We start from the raw sequence: 21,032 nt of genomic DNA, 5'->3' as shown, positions 1-21,032 counted from the left end.
AGGAGCAATAGGCTCTATTGACAAACTACAAAACTCCCAGTTCAGTGAAGGCTGCAAGTTGCAACCCAGCTAGATCTCAAGACAGTTATTTTTGCAATTATCAAAGGTCAGTACATACACATGATAGAAGATTTGGAAAGTAAAATATGCATAAGTTACCCAGAAATAACTATTATTTTTTTTTTCCTTTTCAGCTGTTTTGTTGTGTTATTTTTTTAAACAGTTGATTCAGGTGTGGTAATATGACCTTTTAGTATTTTTTTTCCTGGTTAAAAATGTATTAGGTGATTAGAAAAATGCAGATAAATAAAGGAAAATAAAAAGCTAACCCTGCCATTTAAATTATGTCAGCATCTTGGTCTGTTCCCCCCCCCCCCCACACACACACACATTTTTTATTGGTGCATTATAGTTAGTTGTACATAATGGTGGGATTTGTTGTTATATATTAGTACATGCACAAAATATAACAATATAATTTTGGCTCCCCAGCACTTCCCCCTTCCTCCCCCTTGTCCCTTTCCTCCACTGATCTCCCTTTGATTTTCATGAGATTCCCACCTTTTCCTTTTTCTTTAGCTTCTACGTAAGAAAAACGTATGAGCCTTGTTGGTCTGTCTGGTTTTCTGTACATTTATAAAATTAGGATCAAGAGAACTGATTTTTAAGATTAATTGGGATACAAGGTATGTTTTTGTTTTGTTTTTGAGAATAAACATAAGTTATTCTTGTAGGTGGTCCTTGAAATAAAAAGAATTAAAATGCTATTTTTTTCTAAATTCTCCTAAACTGTGCCTATGGCTGAATCAGCTTAATTCCAGGTATTGAAATAACGAAATATTACGTTAGGGATGTCTTTCAGTGGTACAGTGCTTGCCAAGCCTGGGCAAGTTCCTGGGTAAAGGCAACGTGGACCTGTTCTCTGCATGGTAGCACTTTAAATAATGGAAGTTTTTATTAATATGATCCTGTCTCTTCCGACTAAAACAAAGAGTATGAAAGCTACTTTATTGACAGTCTCTGCTGTTACTCTGAATTTAAGAATTTGATGATAAGTTTCATGGAATCTAAGTTTCGACACTCTAGCACAGTCTCCCCATTTTTTTTTTTTTTTTTTTTTTTACATCAGAGAAGCCTAGAGAAACCAAAAGATTTGCCCAAGTTCACTTGGCAGCAGAGATGGGACTAATTGAGGTCTCTTGATCATCCAGTGCTCTCCACTAACCCATACTGTTAAGGCTTATTTCATAGGAAGTTGCCTCAGTATTGACTTCAGTTGTACCTTTCAAGTAGAGTTCAATTATTAGGGAATAATTGAAGGAGCTAGGCGTGGTGGCGCAGACCTGTAATCCCAGAGAGGCTGTGGCAAGAGGATTGTGAGTTCAAATCCAGCCTCAGCAACTCAGGCCCCAAGCAACTCAGCAAGACCCTATATAATTATATATATATATAAAGGCTGGGGATGTGACTCAGTGATTAAGCACCCCTGAGTTCAGTTCCTGGTACCAAAAAATGAAAATTAAATGCAAAAGATCTTTTTTTTTTGGCACAGAAGACTGAACACAGGGGCACTTAACAACTGAGCCACATCCCCAGCCCCTTTTTATATTTTATTTTGAGAGAAGGTCTCACTGCTTAGGGTTGGCTTTCAACTTGGGATCCTCCTGGCATGGCCTCTGGAGCTGCTGGGATTACAGGTGTGTGCCACTGCACCTGGCTCTAAAGGAAAAAAAATTGAGTTTTTGGTCTGAGGGGTTGTTTTTATTATGCAGTATTGGGGATTGAACATGGCCTCATGCATGCTAGGCAACTGCTCTTATCACTAAGCTCCATTCCCAGCCTGAGTGACTTTTTAATTATTTTTTAAACCATCCTGGTGACAAGGAGTTAATGGCTAGAAATTGTTCTTGAGCCCTTCCTCTAAACAAAATACTTCGTAAACTTAATGCCTCTTGATAGTAAGCTTTTGTGTTCAAAGCAGCAAATGTACTTTACCCAGGGTTGTCTTTGGTTCCTGAGCTAATTTTGTATCACAGGTGCAAGATTTATTTTAATTATCAAGATGAACAGCTGAGGGGGTCAGCCTATTACCCATCTGGTCCTAATCCAGCCAAGAGGCCTCTGTGCCCCATGCCAATATTTCCAATTGTCAGTGGCCCTGACTTTTTCTGCTGCTGAATTTTTAATCTCATCTGCCAGTTGAGCTACTGAAAGATTCCCTGACCCCCTAAACACCTCCTCATTCTCCCCCTCCTAGATATTTACATGCATACTCCCTTCCTCAGGATCCCAAGACTGCAAGGCATCAAAGTAAGAGCATTTGTTCTAGGCCTTGGCATCTTTCATAAACATCCACTCATAACCCTCACTGATATTTCTGTGGTCCAGCGGCTAGTGGACCAGGGAGCCGAGTTTTAAACTGCTATTTCAGGAGGCTGTTGGTGAAGGAGGAGGGAAAGGATGACCAAGAGAGGAAAAACTGTTTTCTTTTTGTACTAGGGATTGAACCCAGGGGTGGGTGCTTTACCACTGAACTGCATCCAGAGCCCTTTTTGTTTCACTTTTTAAAATTTTGAGACAGAGTCTCATTGGTTATTTAAAGTCCTCACTAAGTTGCTGAGGCTGGCCTCATACTTGGGATCCTCCTGCCTCAGCCTCCCCAAGTCACTGGAAATGTAGGTGTGTGTCACTGCACCTGACTGGGAAAAAAAAATTCTTTCCCTATTTACACATCATTCAACCCTTCTGACAATTTATGCATAGGAGTGTTTCCCCATAATACTATGCAGTTCACCAGTACACACCACCTCGGTTCTAATACTACCTGGAGATAGCATTAGATCTCATGTTAAAGGCTCAGTACAACTTATGCTGCCCACCAGCCATCAGCTACAAATTGTCATTATACAAAATACATGTATGAAGATGTGAATTTGGTATCAACATACCCTATATACAATTAGAGATATGATAAATTGTGATATAAAGGTGTATTAAAAATTGTAATGCAAAAAAATAGAGAGCTCATATATAATGGCAAAAAATAAATATTAAAAAAAACTTGTCCTGCCTCACCACTGTCCTTGGGTTTCATTAATAGTTGCTAAGAGCAGCTCACAGGTCCCAGGGAAACACATTTACCAATTTATTATAAAGGACAGTATGCAGTACAGATGAACAGCTAGATGTGAGATACATATAGGGTGAGACATATGGAGACAGCACGGATTCCATTCGTTCCTTGGGTGCTCTGCCCTCCAAGAACCTTTATGTGTTTTGGCTACCTAGAAGGCCTGTGTGCCTTCTTGGGTTTTTATGGTAGCTTCCTCAAGTAGGCATGATTGATGACATAATTGGTCATTAGTATCCACTCAATCCCTAGCACCTCCTGGAAGGTACGGGGGTGGGATCCTGAAAGTTCCAACCCTTTTATCACCTGGTTGGTTCCCCTAGCAACCAGCCTCCATTTTGAGGCTATCCAGGCACCTGCCAAGAATGACCTTGTTAAAATAGATGATTCCATCAGAAAATTACAAAGTTCTTACTGGCAAATCCATTATTGGATATGATATTTTATTTTTTAAGATGTTTGAGAAAGGAGGATGATTGCTCGTGTGCAAAACACTCAAGAAAAATAGGAGTGATGTGAATTTTAAATTTTGCCAAAATATATTTTGCCTTAAATTGTGACAAAACCACACACCCAAAAAGCTGGGCACAATGGTGCATACTTGTAATCCTAGCTATTCAGAGGATCACAAATTTGATGCCAGCCTGGGCAACATGGTAAGAACTGTCTCAAACATAAAATAAAGAACTGGGAATGTAGCTCAGTGGTAGAGTGCTTGCCCAGCACAATCCACAGCCTGAATTAATTCCCAGATACACACACACACACACACACAGGAAAAAAAAAAAAACAAAACAGAAAATGGGGCTTTTAGAGACCTTAGAAAGGCTTGTTTGTTCTATACTGATCAAAAAGGCATATCTAGGATAGAAGGTTACAGATATGAGCTTCCAGATACATCACTTACGTTGAACACTTCCCTGAGGTTTTCAAGCAGGCTTGGTTGACCTAATTCCTCTGTGATTTCCCTGGATGACCTAACTACATCTGTGGTTCCTTCCCACTCGATAGCTTTGAGAAAACAGAAAACTCAACAATGGACCTTGAACTTTCAACTTCCTCCTAATATTTTACCCAGAAAATATTATCAGGTATGTAATCAACTTCTGTTTTAATTTGCTAAGGTGGGGAGTTTCCACTTTTTAGTGCACAATAGGAGATTGGGTTTGGGCCCTAACACCAACATTTTAGCTGTGACTTTATTATAATTTTCTGCAGATATCAAACCTGCACACTGGAATGGTGATTATTCAATAACTAAGACCTTTTTAAGGCCATCTACTACACGGATATCAAACTGTAGGCCTGGGCTTTTCTGGAGGACTGCAGGAGCAGCTCCAGAGAGAGGACAAACGGGTCCCATTACCTGCTATTCTGTCTTGTGTTGGACTAGTCCTGAAGATTTTTTTTTGAAAAGATTACAAATGAGCTGGGCGTGGTGGCACATGCCTGTAACTGCAATGGCAGAGACCCAGGGATCACAAGTTCAAGGCCAGCCTTAGCAACTTAGACCCTAAGCAACTAAGCAAGACCCAGTCTCAAAATAAAAAATAAAAACAGGCTGAGGATGTAGCTCAGTGGTTAAATACCCCTCAGTTCAACTCCTAGTTTAAAAAAAAAAAGGTTAAAAAATATTCATCAAGTATAACCCCTTAATTTCCAAGGTCTGAGGTCACTTCACTAGTTAGTTAGAAGGAAGACTAGTCTTGTCCTTAGGTGCTATTTTTCAAGATGCGTGTAACTTTCAAGAGACAACACAAATGTGGAAGTTGTTTTTAGATTAGGGAGGACTAAGTCTAAGGGATGAATATCATGGAGGTTGTCAGAGGGACACCTGTGTTATGCTGAAGTCCAGAGGCAATTCATAGCAACACTAATCTTAGGCTGGCTCTTAGTCATAAATTTTAATTTTTGTTATTTTAAATAATTTTTGTTATTCTAAAATATTTTTGTATAGAGGAAAACAGAACATTAATTCATTCTCCATTTTATAGACTGTAAGTACAAAATACAGAGGTGAGCCAGGTTTAGTGGTGCACACCTGTGATCCCATTGACTCAGGAGGCTGAGGCAGGAGTATCACAAGTTCAAGGCCAACCTCAGCAATTTAGGGAGACCTTATCTCAAAAAAAGGGCCAGGGATGTAGCTCAGTGGTAAAACACTCCTGGATTCAAACCCCAGTACAGGGGGGGGGAAAAAAAAAGATACAGAAGATGAATAAGACTTGCCCTTGGCCTGCAGTGATGCAATGACACAAGTGTAAGATCCAGGTATATACAGGGCCATGGAGGAGGAAACACTAGTCTGCTTGTATGGAAAGAGCAGGGCAAAAGTGGAAAAAGAGACTTACAGGAAGAAATGGAACAGGCCTTTGAAAGATAAGTGGAATCACATTGTGGGCAGATGTTCTTGCAGCATGGTCAGATTATGGCCCCTCCTGGTCCACACATAGTAGTCCCAATTTTTGGTTTCTGCCACATAAAGAATTCTTATTAATCCCTTTCCGGTTGGTCTCTTAACTGCCATACCCTAGCTTAGGCCTCTACCACCTATTGCTAAGGCAGCTCCCAGTGGGTGCTTCTGTTTTTGGCATTGCACCCCCACACCCATCCATTTTCCACAAGGCAGAGTGATCTCATCTCCCAACTGAAGATGCTTGAGTGGTTATGAGAAGGAAGTTATGGCTTAGGAATGTGTTGAAACAGTGCACTTGCACAGGTCCTTTTTAAGGCTCTGAATTTTGTAGCCATCAATGCAAAATCATGGAATTTTAAGAGAGGGACCCTAAAATTATGTATACCTTGGGCTCCACAAAACCTAGAACTGTTTCTATGATTCATAACCTTACTAAGCAGTGCTTATGGGCCTGGGCCAACATCCCTTTCTTTCCTAAGTCAAGCCAAATACTCCACTGATTGTAGCTTATACATTTATCTAGCTACAGTGAAGCTTCATTTCCTCAAAATTGCCATTTTCTGTCATCTGTGGACAAACCCAAATATTCCTCATTCTCTTAGGACCTCCCTGGCCTCCTCGTTACCTGGCTAACTCTTAATCTAAGTGATAATATTAATACCTATAATCTCCAGGAAGTCTTCATTGACTCCCAGCCAAGGTATAAGTACTTCATGACATTGGAATGCCATTGTCAAGGGGCTGCCATGTACCTCTGGTGGATTGCAGAATCCATGGAGGCGGTGATTTGACTTTCCTGGCTTATTTGCTCTCAGCATAATGCCTAGTGACCAATAATTAAAAATCAATAAGTATTTGTTGAATGAAAATCAATCTTTCTACTGTTCTCTCTCTGTGTGTGTGTGTGTGTGTGTGTGTGTGTGTTTGTGTTACTGGAGATTGAACCCGGGGTGCTCTACCACTGAACTAAATCTACACACACACACACACACACACCCTTTTTGAATTTTAATATTTTGAAACAGGGTCTTGCTAATTTGTGGAGGCTAGCCTTGACCTTGTGATCCTCTTGAATCCATTTTCTGAGTGGCTGGAATTAACAAGTGTGCTCCACATCCTTCTACTTTTGATATAAAATTTAAGTGTACATAAAGTTCTTTAAAGTTCAGAATTCTGGAAAAAACAAACAACAACAAAAACCAGGCAGAACAAGAAGGAATAAAGGCAACTTTCAGAATGATTTACAGATTCTGAAGTCAATCTACAATATAGTGTAATTATTACAATTTGTAAATATATGTTAAAACATTGAGAAAATATTGCAGATAACATTCCAAAGAGAAACAGAATGAAAAACTTACAGCCCCCAAAAGGGTTTATAGGAAAATGGAGAACTAGCATGTAATGTGCCTCCAAAAAGTCACTAAATCTTGATCATAATTCTACATGCATGAGATGAAGGAGATGAACTAGATCATAAACATCAGGAACACTTAGTGGCAAATAGTTTGGATGGACTCGTTCAAATTCTAGTCCAACCTCCATCTAGAATTCTTTCCTGAACAGTAAAGGCTGGAAAGAAAAAAATCTAAGACTCTTGCAGCTATTTTTTGGATGTAATTTAAGTACTTACCAATCAGATACACTCATAGGACACTAGAATTAAAATGGGAGTTAAGTGGAAGGTCACACGGCAACCTCTGGATTCTCCAGGCAACTGCCACGTTGTGTTTGAGCAGCTTCTTCTCTACCCAATCCTGCAATGGGCTTTGGTGTCAGTCTGAGAAATTCCATCTGCAGCCTGTTTCTTCAAGTCTCCCATGATTATGCTAGTTAATAAATACCCAGAACTAAGTTCTTTTGAGAGAAAATTCTGTCTTCTGCAACTCTTAAGGGAGATAAGGCAGGTCATGAGTGTTACAGAGATTGAAGTTCCAGAGAAGCCTATTATGCAGAAACCATCATTATTTCCATTTTACAGATGAGACACATTGAGGTGCAGGGAATAACCTGTACAGGACATATGATTTGACCCATTATCCTATACTGCTGCCAATTAGACAACCTGGAACAAGTGATTGCATATCTAAAGTTCTGACCTGAGCCCTAGGGTTTATATGGTCATATAAAATTATGCATCAATGCCTGGAAGAAATTTGAGGTCTTAATATTCCCAGAGTCAGCTTCAGGTTATTTCAGACATAGGATGGATTCAACATGCCTGAAGGACCAGTGCGCCTAGACTAGTGGTCTTGGAACCATCACATACTACAAGTTTGCACACTCTTTGGTAGTTATTTAATAAAGCTGTAATGATATTATGCCTTGAGCAGGAGGGAACAAATGGGTTTGTGTGGTCACTGCAGGTACATAGTTTTGAAAATAAAAAAACTAATTTCGTTTTCCATAAGGAGTCAATTTTTTTAATCATGAAGCTCTTAGAACAAGGAATATACCAATAAACAAAGAGATGATGGACAGTGATCCTTTTAGCATTTTCTAAAAGGGTAAAATAGAAAGGGGCTCTAGTAGTGTGCAGTCTGGAAGTTTATACCTAAGTTTCAGTTTTGTTAGGGTTCCATTTGTTTTCAAACTGTTTATGGAGCAAGGACTCTGTGTTGTGTTTAACAAAGGATATAGTAATGCAGTTATACTTTTCCTTTTGAAATTATGGATGACCATCTAATCTTTCATTGAACACAATAATATTAATAGTGTGATGATTATCAACTTAGGTAGAGTCATGGCTTTCCCACAAAGTTGACTTTGTATAAATTATGTCTTTTAGTTTTTTTTTAATTGAGTGAGAATATTCAGAGTATTTTATTTGGGTGACTGTTAAGATCCAATAAGACAATGCAGAATACCAGGTTTAAAACTAAATGATTGCTATGACCTGATGAAAGCTACTGCTATTTATTGAATACTTATGTGTCAAAGTGCTGTGCACTGGACATCTGAGATGAATAAAAGCAGAGAACAAAGAAAAAAACTTAACACAATATAATAAAAGGAGTCTGATATAGGTTATTGTGGGGTACAAATGAGTACTTGGTTAACTCTATGTTGGAGGAGACCAAGTCAGATTTTTACTGGTTAGAATCTGGACAGATGATTAGCAGTGAAGGCCATCAGGCTTACCCTATTTCTGAGAGAAGGGAAAATGAGCATCATGAACCAAACCTGAAGGCCCCATACTGCATGGATTGTGTGGAACTGCAAGTAGGTCTATGGCCCTCTTCACTGGCTCCTTCCCATGCAAGTGCAAACACACTGAAATCTCTTCCATGTCCTAAACTCCCCAAACCCTGGCACTTTCTTGCTTTTCTAGAAAGATTCCCTCTTCCCCACCATAAAATGTCACAGGTTCATTTTAACTCTCAGCACACCAGTAGAACTGCTCTCACTATCATTTCATGGCAGCCGGTTGCCTAAACCATGTAGAACTGTCTGAGACTTCTTAACCATTTAGTAATATTCCATATTATTGTCCATTTTGTTTTTGTTTGAGACTCCAAAGTCAGGAAAAATCTTGATGTGTTTACAGAATAGTGAGATCATTTTGGCAGGATGACAGTGGGAGGGACAGCACTGAAAGATGAGACTGAGAAGTAGGCTGGACTACATCGTGCTTCATGAGCCGAGACAAAAAATTGATATTTTACAGTGAAAGAGGTGAGAAATCAATGAAGGGTTCACATGTTTTAAAGATTGCTCTAAGTGTTGAATGGCGAATAGACTATGGATGGACAGAGTGAAAGCTGGAAGAGCAGAGAGGAGGATTTTAAGCAGAGGTAAGCGATGGTGACCACTTCCACAGTGGTAATGGGAAGGGCAGCGGGAAGAGGGAGTTAACACTGCAGGGACCACATTACATTCACCTGTCGCTGGGCCATCCATGTGCACATGTGGAGATATCAATTTAATAGGTAGTTAAATACATGTGCCTCAATTTCCTGGAAGGGTTGCGACTGTAGGAAAAACAGTGACACAAGAATGGTGTTTTGAGTCTGCAGGCTACAGCAAGGATTGGAAAAGAGCCCTGGGGCAAACCATCTAGAAACCAACAGAATGTGCCATGTGGCAGAATGCACAGATGTCACACATCTGTCCTCCCTACCTTTGATACTAATAAAACTCACACATACATATGCACCAAAGATTCTGTGTCCTTATTCTTGCAGCTAATTTTAGGCTAGTGGGATAAGGGTGCAAGGGAGCAACTTTTGAATCATTCCAGTTTGGGAAAAGGGTTATGTCCTGTGTTTCCTTGTTTCTCTTGACTGTAATGAGAATGCACAATCTTGAACAATCTGGGACTATGCAGATCAGGGAATACAGGAATGGCAAAGCAGCAAGCTAAAAGGAGTCTGGTTCCCAAATAATCTTGTGGTAAGAGCAGCCACATCCATCTCTCCTTTATTCAAACTGTTATATATTCGATCTCTGTTACACATAGCAGAACTTATATTCAAATTCAGTGTAATCATTCAATGAGCTGATAAAGATATATGAACCTGCAAAGCTGAGGACCAAACTTAATCTCTGGGAACCTCACAACATGCCCATGTCCACAGTACTAAATGACCTTATATTTATATTTGATCCACCCTAATTAGACACAAGTAACTCAAGGGAGTGGTCAGGCAAGAGAATCTCTGTGAAAAGGATAAACAGCTGCCAAGGAGGCATCAGGGTTCCTTAGAGTTGTGGTGCCATTTATTTTCTCTGGTGTAGCAGAGAAAGCAAGGGGCAAGGTGTCACAGTTTTGGCTTTGCCACTTAGCAGCTGTGTGAGCAGGGCTACTTTCACTCTACCAACTTCACTTGAGTACTCAAGAGGGATGAAAGAGGTGATGTGAGACAATTCATATCAAAAAATTTTACTACTGTACTTCTAAAATGGGGGAACTTTGGAAATACTGTCACAAGTGGGTTCAGAGAAATTAACACAGAATAAGAGGCAAATGAGCAAATATACATAAAAGGGGAAAACCAGCAAGGTCTAAGAAGTCAGGAAAAGTAGGAAGACTTGAACTAGAAAGCCTAAAGATAAGGGAGAGATCGTGATGTCCTGGACGTCTGGTTCTTTGCTTATGGTTCATGTCTGGGGGAGTCAGTGTTGATATCTGAAGGGAAGAGGGGTATTTTACAGACTACATCACATAATTATATTACTTTAACAATACTTAGCAGCCACCTAATTTACACAAATGGTTGGCATGCAGATGCACAGGAGAAATAATTTAATGGTATAACCAATCTCACCTCTTATTGTGCTCTCCTCTTTTATAAAGAACACAACAAGAAAGCTGTGTCTATTCTCCCTTGGTTGGTCTTGATTTTTGCATTGTTTTTTGATGTGCATGTCACTGTACTGAGTCTAGTACTTAACATTATCATTGGTAACACATTGTAAGAAAAGGAGCTTTTCAAATTTTAAACTTCCTGACAAGAAAATCAAGTCAACTGTATTTTTATAGGAGAGAATTAAGGTTATTTTCAATAAATTATATGTAATTTTTGTTACTTAATTTTAAATGTTTTATTGCATAAGATTAAACTGAACTTTAGTTTATATGCAAATTCACACATGGTGAACTACTCCAAATGATGCTGAATTAAGGAAGTGTTACTTTATATTTTTTTCTGGTCTCTTGACACTGATTGCTTCAAAAATGAAGTGTTTATAGTTTACACAGAAACATTAGTACATTAATTTGATTATATTTTATGATTTTTAGCTCTCATGCTGACTTCAGCAAGAATAAATGTGACTATTTATATCTATATCATAGTTTAGATAGCTAATAAGGACAGTCTTGTCTATTTCCTGGAAAGAAAATGGACTTACCATTCAGTGAGTAGCTTTCCTTCTTTCAGTAACTATTTTCCCCAGTACTAAGGGTCTTGCACATGCTAGGTAAGTGTACTACCACCGAGCTATACCCCCAGCCCTTTTTATATTATTCTGAGACAAGATCTCACTAAGTTGTTCAAGCTGGCCTGTTCTTGGGATCCCTACTCCCTATTTCAGCCCCTTGAGTAGCTGGTATTACAAGCACACCAGCACACCCAGCTTTATAGTCCCTTTAAATAAATAAAAAGTATGCTGAAATCCAAATTATCATTTTTATCGTTTTAGCAACAAAGTCATCTATGTACACAATTTCCATATAAGCATATTACAAATGTGAAACTTTGGATTTTAGATATATCAAAATGATTTTTAAAACTTTAATCCTATTAATTTATTGAGACTGTTTTCTAGACAGATCAGGAGCATCAGTATCCCCTGGAAACTTATCACAAATTCTTTGGCCCCATCTACTAACTCAGAACCTGGAGTGAAGTCCATGTGTTTTAACAAGTTCTGTAAGTGATTCTCATACATGAAGTTTGAGAACCACTAGAGAAATTAAGAACTTACCTCACTGCAGTGAAATCAATTTGCGTGGTTATTTGAATGGAGAGATGAATTTAGCAGTGAGGTTTTAAGGGGGTTGTACAATGAAATACAAGGAGCAGAGAGCTGAGGATATATGATTAAAATGATGAGTACGGGAATTTAAGCTGGAAAAAGAGAAGATTCGAGGTTTGGGAGAATATTATTTGTTATTAATAATATTGAAGACTAGTGAAATTGGCAAATTAAAGCTTAAAATACTAGCAATGTCTTCTGTACTCCACCATATAATTTTCTGCCTTCCCAGCAAATAGGCACTGTCTTGATTTTTAATATTCCCTTGCTTACCAAAGTGGTAGGGAACATTGTTTTAGGCTTAGTTTTAAACTTTTTAAAAATATCATGCTGTATTGTAATTTTATTTAAGTTCTTTTACAATTTTGTCCCTCTGTGTTGTTTCCTATAGCTGCAGCTATTTTTTATTGCTCATTAATACTTTCTGGTGTAAATATGCCTTATTTTATTGAACGATTCTCTTCCATTGATTAGAGTTTTGGTTTTTCTCAATTCTTGCTATTACAAACAGTACTATGAACATCTTGGTTCATGATGCTTGGGGAACATTATAACAGCTTCTTGGGGATACAATACCTAGCGGAATTACTGGGTACTGAAATATGTATAAGGTCAAGGTTAACAAAATGATACCTAGTGCTTTTCCACGCTGGTTATTTTTTTATACTCCTCATAGCAATTTTAAGGAAATCTACTGTTCTGTTCCATCTCTACCACTTGATATGGCTAGAATTTTAAATGATTTTTTGCCAATTCAATGGGTGCAAAGTTGCTTCTCCATGTGGTCTTGACTCAAATTTTCTGACTACTGTAGTTTTGGGCATGTTTACTCTTCAAGCGGCACATCTGTGTCTGTGACCTTTTCTATTTTTCTTTTCCTCATTTTAAAAAAATATATGTTAGGCATTCTTCTCTATACACATAATGGGAATTCTTTTCTTCCAGTATGTGACTTTTAACTTTATGGTTAAAAAGTCATTTGATAAACAGACTTAGTTTATCTTATTAATCTTCCCTGAATTTTAATACTTTCTTCTATGTATGAATATTCAACGCTTTAAGTTTTGCTTTGGACACTTAATCAGTTTTCATGTATGGTGTAACAAATTCAATTTAATTTTCCATTTCCATATTGATAAAACAATCTTCTCCCTTATTAAAAGCTAGGTATGCACACTTTCTTCTCTACTGTCACTTTTTATACATATGAATGTTCCAGATAAATATGGGTCTGTTCCTTGATTCTCTACTGTCCAACACGTAATGGGCACCAGCAATAGTAGTTACTATACATTTATAAGTCTTGGTATCAGGCAGGTAAAATGCCCTCCTCTCTTTCCTTCTTGAGAAATTTCCTATTATTCATTAACAAGTCTCAATTCTTTGCTCTTCTTTCAATCTTAAGATGAATTTGTAAAGTTCCACAAAAATTTATTGGGATTCTGATTGGAGCTGCATAGAATCCAAATGGCAATTTGAGGAAAACTGACATCATATTATAAAATGGGTTATTTCTACACTTTCTTTAATGACTCCTAGTAAAGATTTTTTTCTTACAGGTCTTGAATATCTTTTGTTAGATTTATCTATAGGTAAGTTAGTTTTGTTGCTATTATAAAAGTTGTGTTTAAAAAAATGTTTATGGGTGATGATGGTAATACGAACAAATACAAACTATTGTATGTTTATATGTAACAGTGAATCTCACTTTATGTATATCTACACAGCACTAGTTAAAATAAACTATAAATAAATAAAAGACGACCAGTAAAGGGAAAAAGGGAGGGGAGTGGGAGGTAAAGGACAAGTACTAGGGACTATAGTGGAACAAATTATATTCTATATTTACATGATTATGTCAAAAAGTTGTTTTTATAGTACTTTGTATTCTAGTTGTTTGATGATGGTACCACAGACACGCACCAATTTTGATGTCACCAATTTAGCAGCATTTTGGATAAATTATTAGAGCCATTTGCTTTCCTCTTTTGAATCCTATGCCATTTAGGATAGCATAATACAATACCGAAAACAAATAGGAATGAGTGGGGTGCAGTGATGCACGCCTATAATCACACTGGCTCAGGAGACTGAGGCAGGAAGATTGCAAGTTCAAAGCCAGCCTCAGCAACTTAGTCTCTAAATAAAATACAAAACAAACAAACAAACAAACAAAAAAAAAACCAGTACAGGCATCTTAGTCCTATTCCCAGTTTCAAAGGGAAGGCTTTCAATGTTTTCTCTTACAGGATGTCATGGTTTTATTGTTTGTGCTTTAATATGGACACAACTTATCAGGTTAAGAAAACTTGATTTTAAAAAATCAGGAATGAGATCAGTTTTATCTTAATCTATTACATTTTTTTCCAACTTATTAACATGTTGAATTACATGAGAGCTCCTAATACGAAGCCAATCTTGCAATCCTGGAATAAACCCACTTTGCTAGTCAAAAAGTATCTTTTTCATAATGAATCTGATCTGATAGTATTTTATCTAGTATATTTACATGTAATGTACTGTCCTTATTTATATTATGTCTAGATTATGCTGATTTCCCAGTACAAGTTGAGAAATATTTTTGCCTATTATTTCAGAAACTTGCTATGAGGTTAAACTCTTCCTTGAAAATTTGGAAGAATTTACTTGTATAACATTATGACCCAGTGTTTCCTTTAAAGAACATTAAACTTCTTTTGGGGTCGGGGGCGTGCTGGTGATCAAAACTAGGACTTTGTACATGTTAGACAAGTGTTCTACCTCCAGTCCTAAACTACATTCATTTAGAAATTACAAGCTTACTTAGTCTTAAAATTTCTTCTGGATTAGTATTCTATGTTATATTCCCTCAAGGAATATCTTCACTGTTTTTTCAAATTTATTTACATGATAGTTGCTTTTACCTTAAAAAAATTTTTGTTCTATCTGTATTTTCAACAGTGTTTATGCCTTTTCTCATTGTTCTTTTTTTTTTCTTTTCAGTTATACATGATAGGAGAATCCATTTTGATATAATTATACAAGCATGGAATACGTCTCATTGTTCTTTGTTTGCATTCTTAAAAAGCTTATCTTTTTCATTATTTTTATTTGGGGCATTGAATTTTTTTATGTTGTTCTAATTTTAGCTGAACAATTTGATAAGAATTTTAACCTTCCTTTGTCTAATAAGCATTTTGGTTTACAAAGTTTCCTGGAAATACTATTTTGGTTGCATCCCTTAAGTTCTGGAATGTAGTGTTTTCAGTTATTCAGTTCTTTTCTTTTTTTTTAATTTTTTAATATTTATTTATTGATTTTTTAATCTTATTTTTTTAATTTTTTATTGTTGGTTGTTCAAAACGTTACAAATTTCTTGACATATCATATTCCACACTTTGATTCAAGTGGGTTATGAACTCCCACCTTCACCCCATACACAGATTGCAGAATCACATCAGTTACACATCCATTGATTTACATATTGCCATACTAGTGTCTGTTGTGCTCCGCTGCCTTTCCCATCCTCCACCCTCCCCCCTCCCCACCTCTCCCCTCCCCTCCCCTCCTCTCTCTCTACCCCCTCCACTGTATAACCCTGAGGGTCTCCTTCCATTTCCATGCAATTTCCCTTCTCTCTCCCTTTCCCTCCCACCTCTCATCCCTGTTAAATGTTAATCTTCTTCTCCTGTTCTTCGTCCCTACACTGTTCTTAGTTACTCTCCTTATATCAAAGAAGACATTTGGCATTTGTTTTTTAGGGATTGGCTAGCTTCACTTAGCATAATCTGCTCTAATGCCATCCATTTCCCTGCAAATTCTATGATTTTGTCATTTTTTAATGCAGAGTAATACTCCATTGTGTATAAATGCCACATTTTTTTAATCCATTCGTCTATTGAAGGGCATCTAGGTTGGTTCCACAGTCTTGCTATTGTGAATTGTGCTGCTATGAACATCGATGTAGCAGTGTCCCTGTAGCATGCTCTTTTTAGGTCTTTAGGGAATAGACCAAGAAGGGGAATAGCTGGGTCAAATGGTGGCTCCATTCCCAGCTTTCCAAGAAATCTCCATACTGCTTTCCAAATTGTCTGCACCAATCTGCAGTCCCACCAGCAATGTACAAGTGTACCCTTTTCCCCACATCCTCGCCAGCACTTGTTGTTGTTTGACTTCATAATGGCTGCCAATCTTACTGGAGTGAGACGGTATCTTAGGGTGGTTTTGATTTGCATTTCTCTGACAGCTAGAGATGGTGAGCATTTTTTCATGTACTTGTTGATTGACTGTATGTCCTCCTCTGAGAAGTGTCTGTTCAGGTCCTTGGCCCATTTGTTGATTGGGTTGTTTGTTCTCTTATTGTCCAATTTTTTGAGTTCTTTGTATACTCTGGATATTAGGGCTCTATCTGAAGTGTGAGGAGTGAAGATTTGTTCCCAGGGTGTAGGCTCCCTATTTACCTCTCTTATTAAGTTTCTTTTGCTGAGAAAAAACTTTTTAGTTTGAGTAAGTCCCATTTGTTGATTCTAGTTATTAACTTTTGTGCTATGGGTGTCCTATTGAGGAATTTGGAGCCCGACCCCACCGAATGTAGATCGTAGCCAACTTTTTCTTCTATCAGATGGCGTGTCTCTGATTTGATATCAAGCTCCTTGATCCATTTTGAATTCACTTTTGTGCATGGCGAGAGAAAGGGATTCAGTTTCATTTTGTTGCATATGGATTTCCATTTTTCCCAGCACCATTTGTTGAAGATGCTATCCTTCCTCCATTGCATGCTTTTAGCCCCTTTATCAAATATAAGATAGTTGTAGTTTTGTGGATTGGTTTCTGTGTCCTCTATTCTGTACCATTGGTCCACCCGCCTGTTTTGGTACCAGTACCATGCTGTTTTTGTTACTATTGCTCTGTAGTATAGTTTGAAGTCTGGTATCGCTACACCGCCTGATTCACACTTCCTGCTTAGCATTGTTTTTGCTATTCTGGGTCTTTTATTTTTCCATATGAATTTCATGATTGCTTTCTCTATTTCTACAAGAAATGCCGTTGGGATTTTGATTGGCATTGCATTAAACCTATAGAGAACTTTTGGTAATATCGCCATTTTGATGATGTTAGTTCTGCCTATCCATGAACAGGGTATATTTTTCCATCTTCTAAGATCTCTTCTATTTCTCTCTTTAGGGTTCTGTAGTTTTCATTGTATAAGTCTTTTACCTCTTTTGTTAGGTTGATTCCCAAGTATTTTATTTTTTTTTTGAAGATATTGTGAATGGAGTGGTTGTCCTCATTTCCATTTCAGAGGATTTGTCGCTGATATACAGGAATGCCTTTGATTTATGCGTGTTGATTTTATATCCTGCCACTTTGCTGAATTCATTTATTAGCTCTAATAGTTTCTTTGTAGAGCCTTTTGGGTCTGCTAGGTATAGAATCATATCATCTGCAAATAGTGATAATTTAAGTTCTTCTTTTCCTATTTTTATGCCTTTAATTTCTTTCGTCTGTCTAATTGCTCTGGCCAGTGTTTCGAGAACTATGTTGAACAGAAGTGGAGAGAGAGGGCATCCCTGTCTTGTTCCAGATTTTAGAGGGAATGCCTTCAGTTTTTCTCCATTCAGAATGATGCTAGCCTGAGGCTTAGCATAGATTGCTTTTACAATATTGAGGTATATTCCTGTTATCCCTAGTTTTTCTAGAGTTTTGAACATAAAGGGATGCTGTACTTTGTCGAATGCTTTTTCCGCATCTATCGAGATGATCATATGGTTCTTATTTTTAAGTCTATTGATGTGGTGAATAACATTTATTGATTTCCGTATATTGAACCAGCCTTGCATCCCAGGGATGAATCCTACTTAATCATGGTGCACAATTTTTTTGATATGTTTTTGTATCCGATTCGCCAGAATTTTATTGAGGATTTTTGCATCTAGGTTCATTAGAGATATTGGTCTGTAGTTTTCTTTATTTGAAGTGTCTTTGTCTGGTTTAGGTATCAGGGTGATGTTGGCCTCATAGAATGAATTTGGAAGTTCTCCTTCTTTTTCTATTTCCTGAAGTAGCTTGAAAAGTATTGGTATTAGTTCTTCTTTAAAGGTTTTGTAAAATTCTGCTGTATACCCATCCGGTCCTGGGCTTTTCTTAGTTGGTAGTCTTTTTATGGTTTCTTCTATTTCCTCGATTGATATTGGTCTGTTTAGGTTGTCTATATCCTCCTGACTCAATCTGGGCAGATCATATGACTTAAGAAATTTATCTATGCCTTCAGTATCTTCTAATTTATTGGAGTATAAGGATTCAAAATAGTTTTTGATTATCTTCTGTATTTCTGAAGTGTCTGTTGTGATATTGCCTTTTTCATCCCGTATGCTAGTAATTTGAGTTCTCTCTCTTCTTCTCTTCGCTAGCATTGCTAAGGGTCTGTCGATTTTGTTTATTTTTTCAAAGAACCAACTTTTAGTTTTGTCAATTTTTTCAATTGTTTCTTTTGTTTTGATTTCATTAATTTCAGCTCTGATTTTAATTATTTCTTGCCTTCTACTTCTTTTGCTGTTGTTTTGCTCTTCTTTTTCTAGGATTTTGAGATGAAGTATGAGATCATTTATTTGTTGGTTTTTTCTCTTTTTAAGGAATGAACTCCAAGCAATGAATTTTCCTCTTAGAACTGCTTTCACGATATGTTGTGTCTGTGTTTTCATTTATCTCTAAGAATTTTTTAATTTCCTCCTTGATGTCTTCTATAACCCATTGATCATTCAGTAACCTATTGTTCATTCTCCAAGTGATGTATGCTTTTTCCTTCCTTCTTTTATCGTTGATTTTCAGTTTCATTCCATTATGATCAGATAAGATGCATGGTATTATCTCTACTCCTTTATATTGTCTAAGAGTTGCCCTGTGACATAGTATATGATCTATTTTTGAGAAGGATCCATGTGCTGCTGAGAAAAAAGTGTAACTGCTTGATGTTGGGTGGTATACTCTATATATGTCAATTAAGTCTAGGTTATTAATTGTGTTATTGAGTTCTATAGTTTCCTTATTCAACTTTTGTTTGGAAGATCTGTCCAGTGGCGAGAGAGGTGTGTTGAAGTCTCCAATGATTATGGTATGGTGGTCTATTAGACTCTTGAACTTGAGAAGCGTTTGTTTGATGAACATAGCTGCACCATTGTTTGGGGCATAAATATTTATGATTGTTATGTCTTGTTGGTGTATGGTTCCCTTGAGCAGTATGTAGTGTCCCTCTTTATCCCTTTTGATTAACTTTGGCTTGAAATCTATTTTATTTGATATGAATATGGACACTCTTGCTTGTTTCCGAAGTCCATATGAGTGATATGATTTTTCCCAACCTTTCACCTTCAGCCTATGTATGTCTTTTTCTATCAAATGCGTCTCCTGTAGGCAGCATATTGTTGGGTCTTGTTTTGTGATCCATTCTACTAGCCTGTGTCTCTTAATTGGTGAGTTTAAGCCATTAACATTTAGGGTTATTATTGAGATATGGGTTGTTCTTCCAGCCATATTTGTTTATTTCTGTTACTAAACATGGTTTGTTTTCCTCTTTGATTATTTTCCCCCCCTTTACTGTCCTACCTCCCACTGTTGGTTTTCATTGTTATTTTCCATTTCCTCTTCCTGTAATGTTTTGGCGAGGATGTTTTGAAGAGATGGTTTTCTAGCTGCGAATTCTTTAAACTTTTGTTTATCGTGGAAGGTTTTAATTTCATCTTCCATCCTGAAGCTTAATTTCGCTGGATACACAATTCTTGGTTGGAACCCATTTTCTTTCAGTGTTTGAAATATGTTATTCCAGGATCTTCTAGCTTTCAGAGTCTGTGTTGAAAGATCAGCTGTTATCCTGATTGGCTTACCCCTAAATGTAATCTGCTTCCTTTCTCTTGTAGCTTTTAAAATTCTCTCCTTATTCTGTATGTTGGGCATCTTCATTATAATGTGTCTAGGTGTGGGTCTCTTATGATTTTGCACATTCGGCGTCCTGTAGGCTTCTAGGATTTGGGATTCTGTCTCATTCTTCAAGGCTGGGAAGTTTTCTAGTATTATTTCATTGAATAGACTGCTCATTCCTTTGGTTTGGAGCTCTGTACCTTCCTGTATCCCAATGACTCTTAAGTTTGGTCTCTTAATGTTATCCCATATTTCTTGGATGTTCTGCTCATGGTTTCTTAACAGTCTTGCTGAGCTTTCTATGTTCTTTTCCAGTTGAAATACTTTGTCTTCATTGTCTGATGTTCTATCTTCTAAGTGTTCTACTCTGCTGGTAGTATTCTCCATTGAGTTTTTAAGTTGGTTTATTGCTTCCTGCATTTCTAGGATTTCTGTTTGTTTTTTATAACCTCTATCTCCCTGTATAGTTGATCCTTTGCTTCCTGGATTTGTTTGCATAATTCATTGGCAAAGTGATCTTTCATTGTCTGATTTTGCTGTTTAATGTCTTCCTTGAGACTCCAGATCATCTGAAGCATGTATATCCTGAATTCTTTATCTGACATTCCATCTGCTGCAGCTGTTACCTCTTCTAAAGTTGAGTTGACCTGCATTGCTTGTGGTCCTTTCTTTGCTTGTCTTTTCATACTGCTTGCGTATCTTTCCTTCAGGCGCGGGCGGCGGCTCTGCTCTCTCCTTATTCCAATTGGGGTGTCGTGGCTACCACGCCGGCAGGTCACTGGGCCTGTTCTGGGAGCTGGCGGCGGCTCTGTTCTGCCCCTACTCCAATTGGGGTGACGAGCGTACCACGCCGGCAGGCCACCGGGCCTGATCCGCTGGTCGGTTGCAGGTTTGCCTACCCTGCAGGCGCGGGCGGTGGCTCTACTCTGCCCCTACTCCAAATGGGGTGACGTGTCTGTCGTACCGGCAGGCCACTGGGCCTGTCCCGCTGGTCGGTCGCAGATCTGCCCACATTTCGGGCACGGGTGGTGGCTCTGCTCTACCCCTACTCCAATTGGGGTGTCGTGACTACCCCGCCTGCAGGTCGCTGGGCCTGTTCCTGGCACGGGCGGT

The sequence above is a fragment of the Marmota flaviventris genome, chromosome 10 (assembly GCF_047511675.1).
Source record: "Marmota flaviventris isolate mMarFla1 chromosome 10, mMarFla1.hap1, whole genome shotgun sequence".
Lineage (NCBI taxonomy): Eukaryota > Metazoa > Chordata > Mammalia > Rodentia > Sciuridae > Marmota > Marmota flaviventris.
This window is presented reverse-complemented; position numbering follows the sequence as displayed.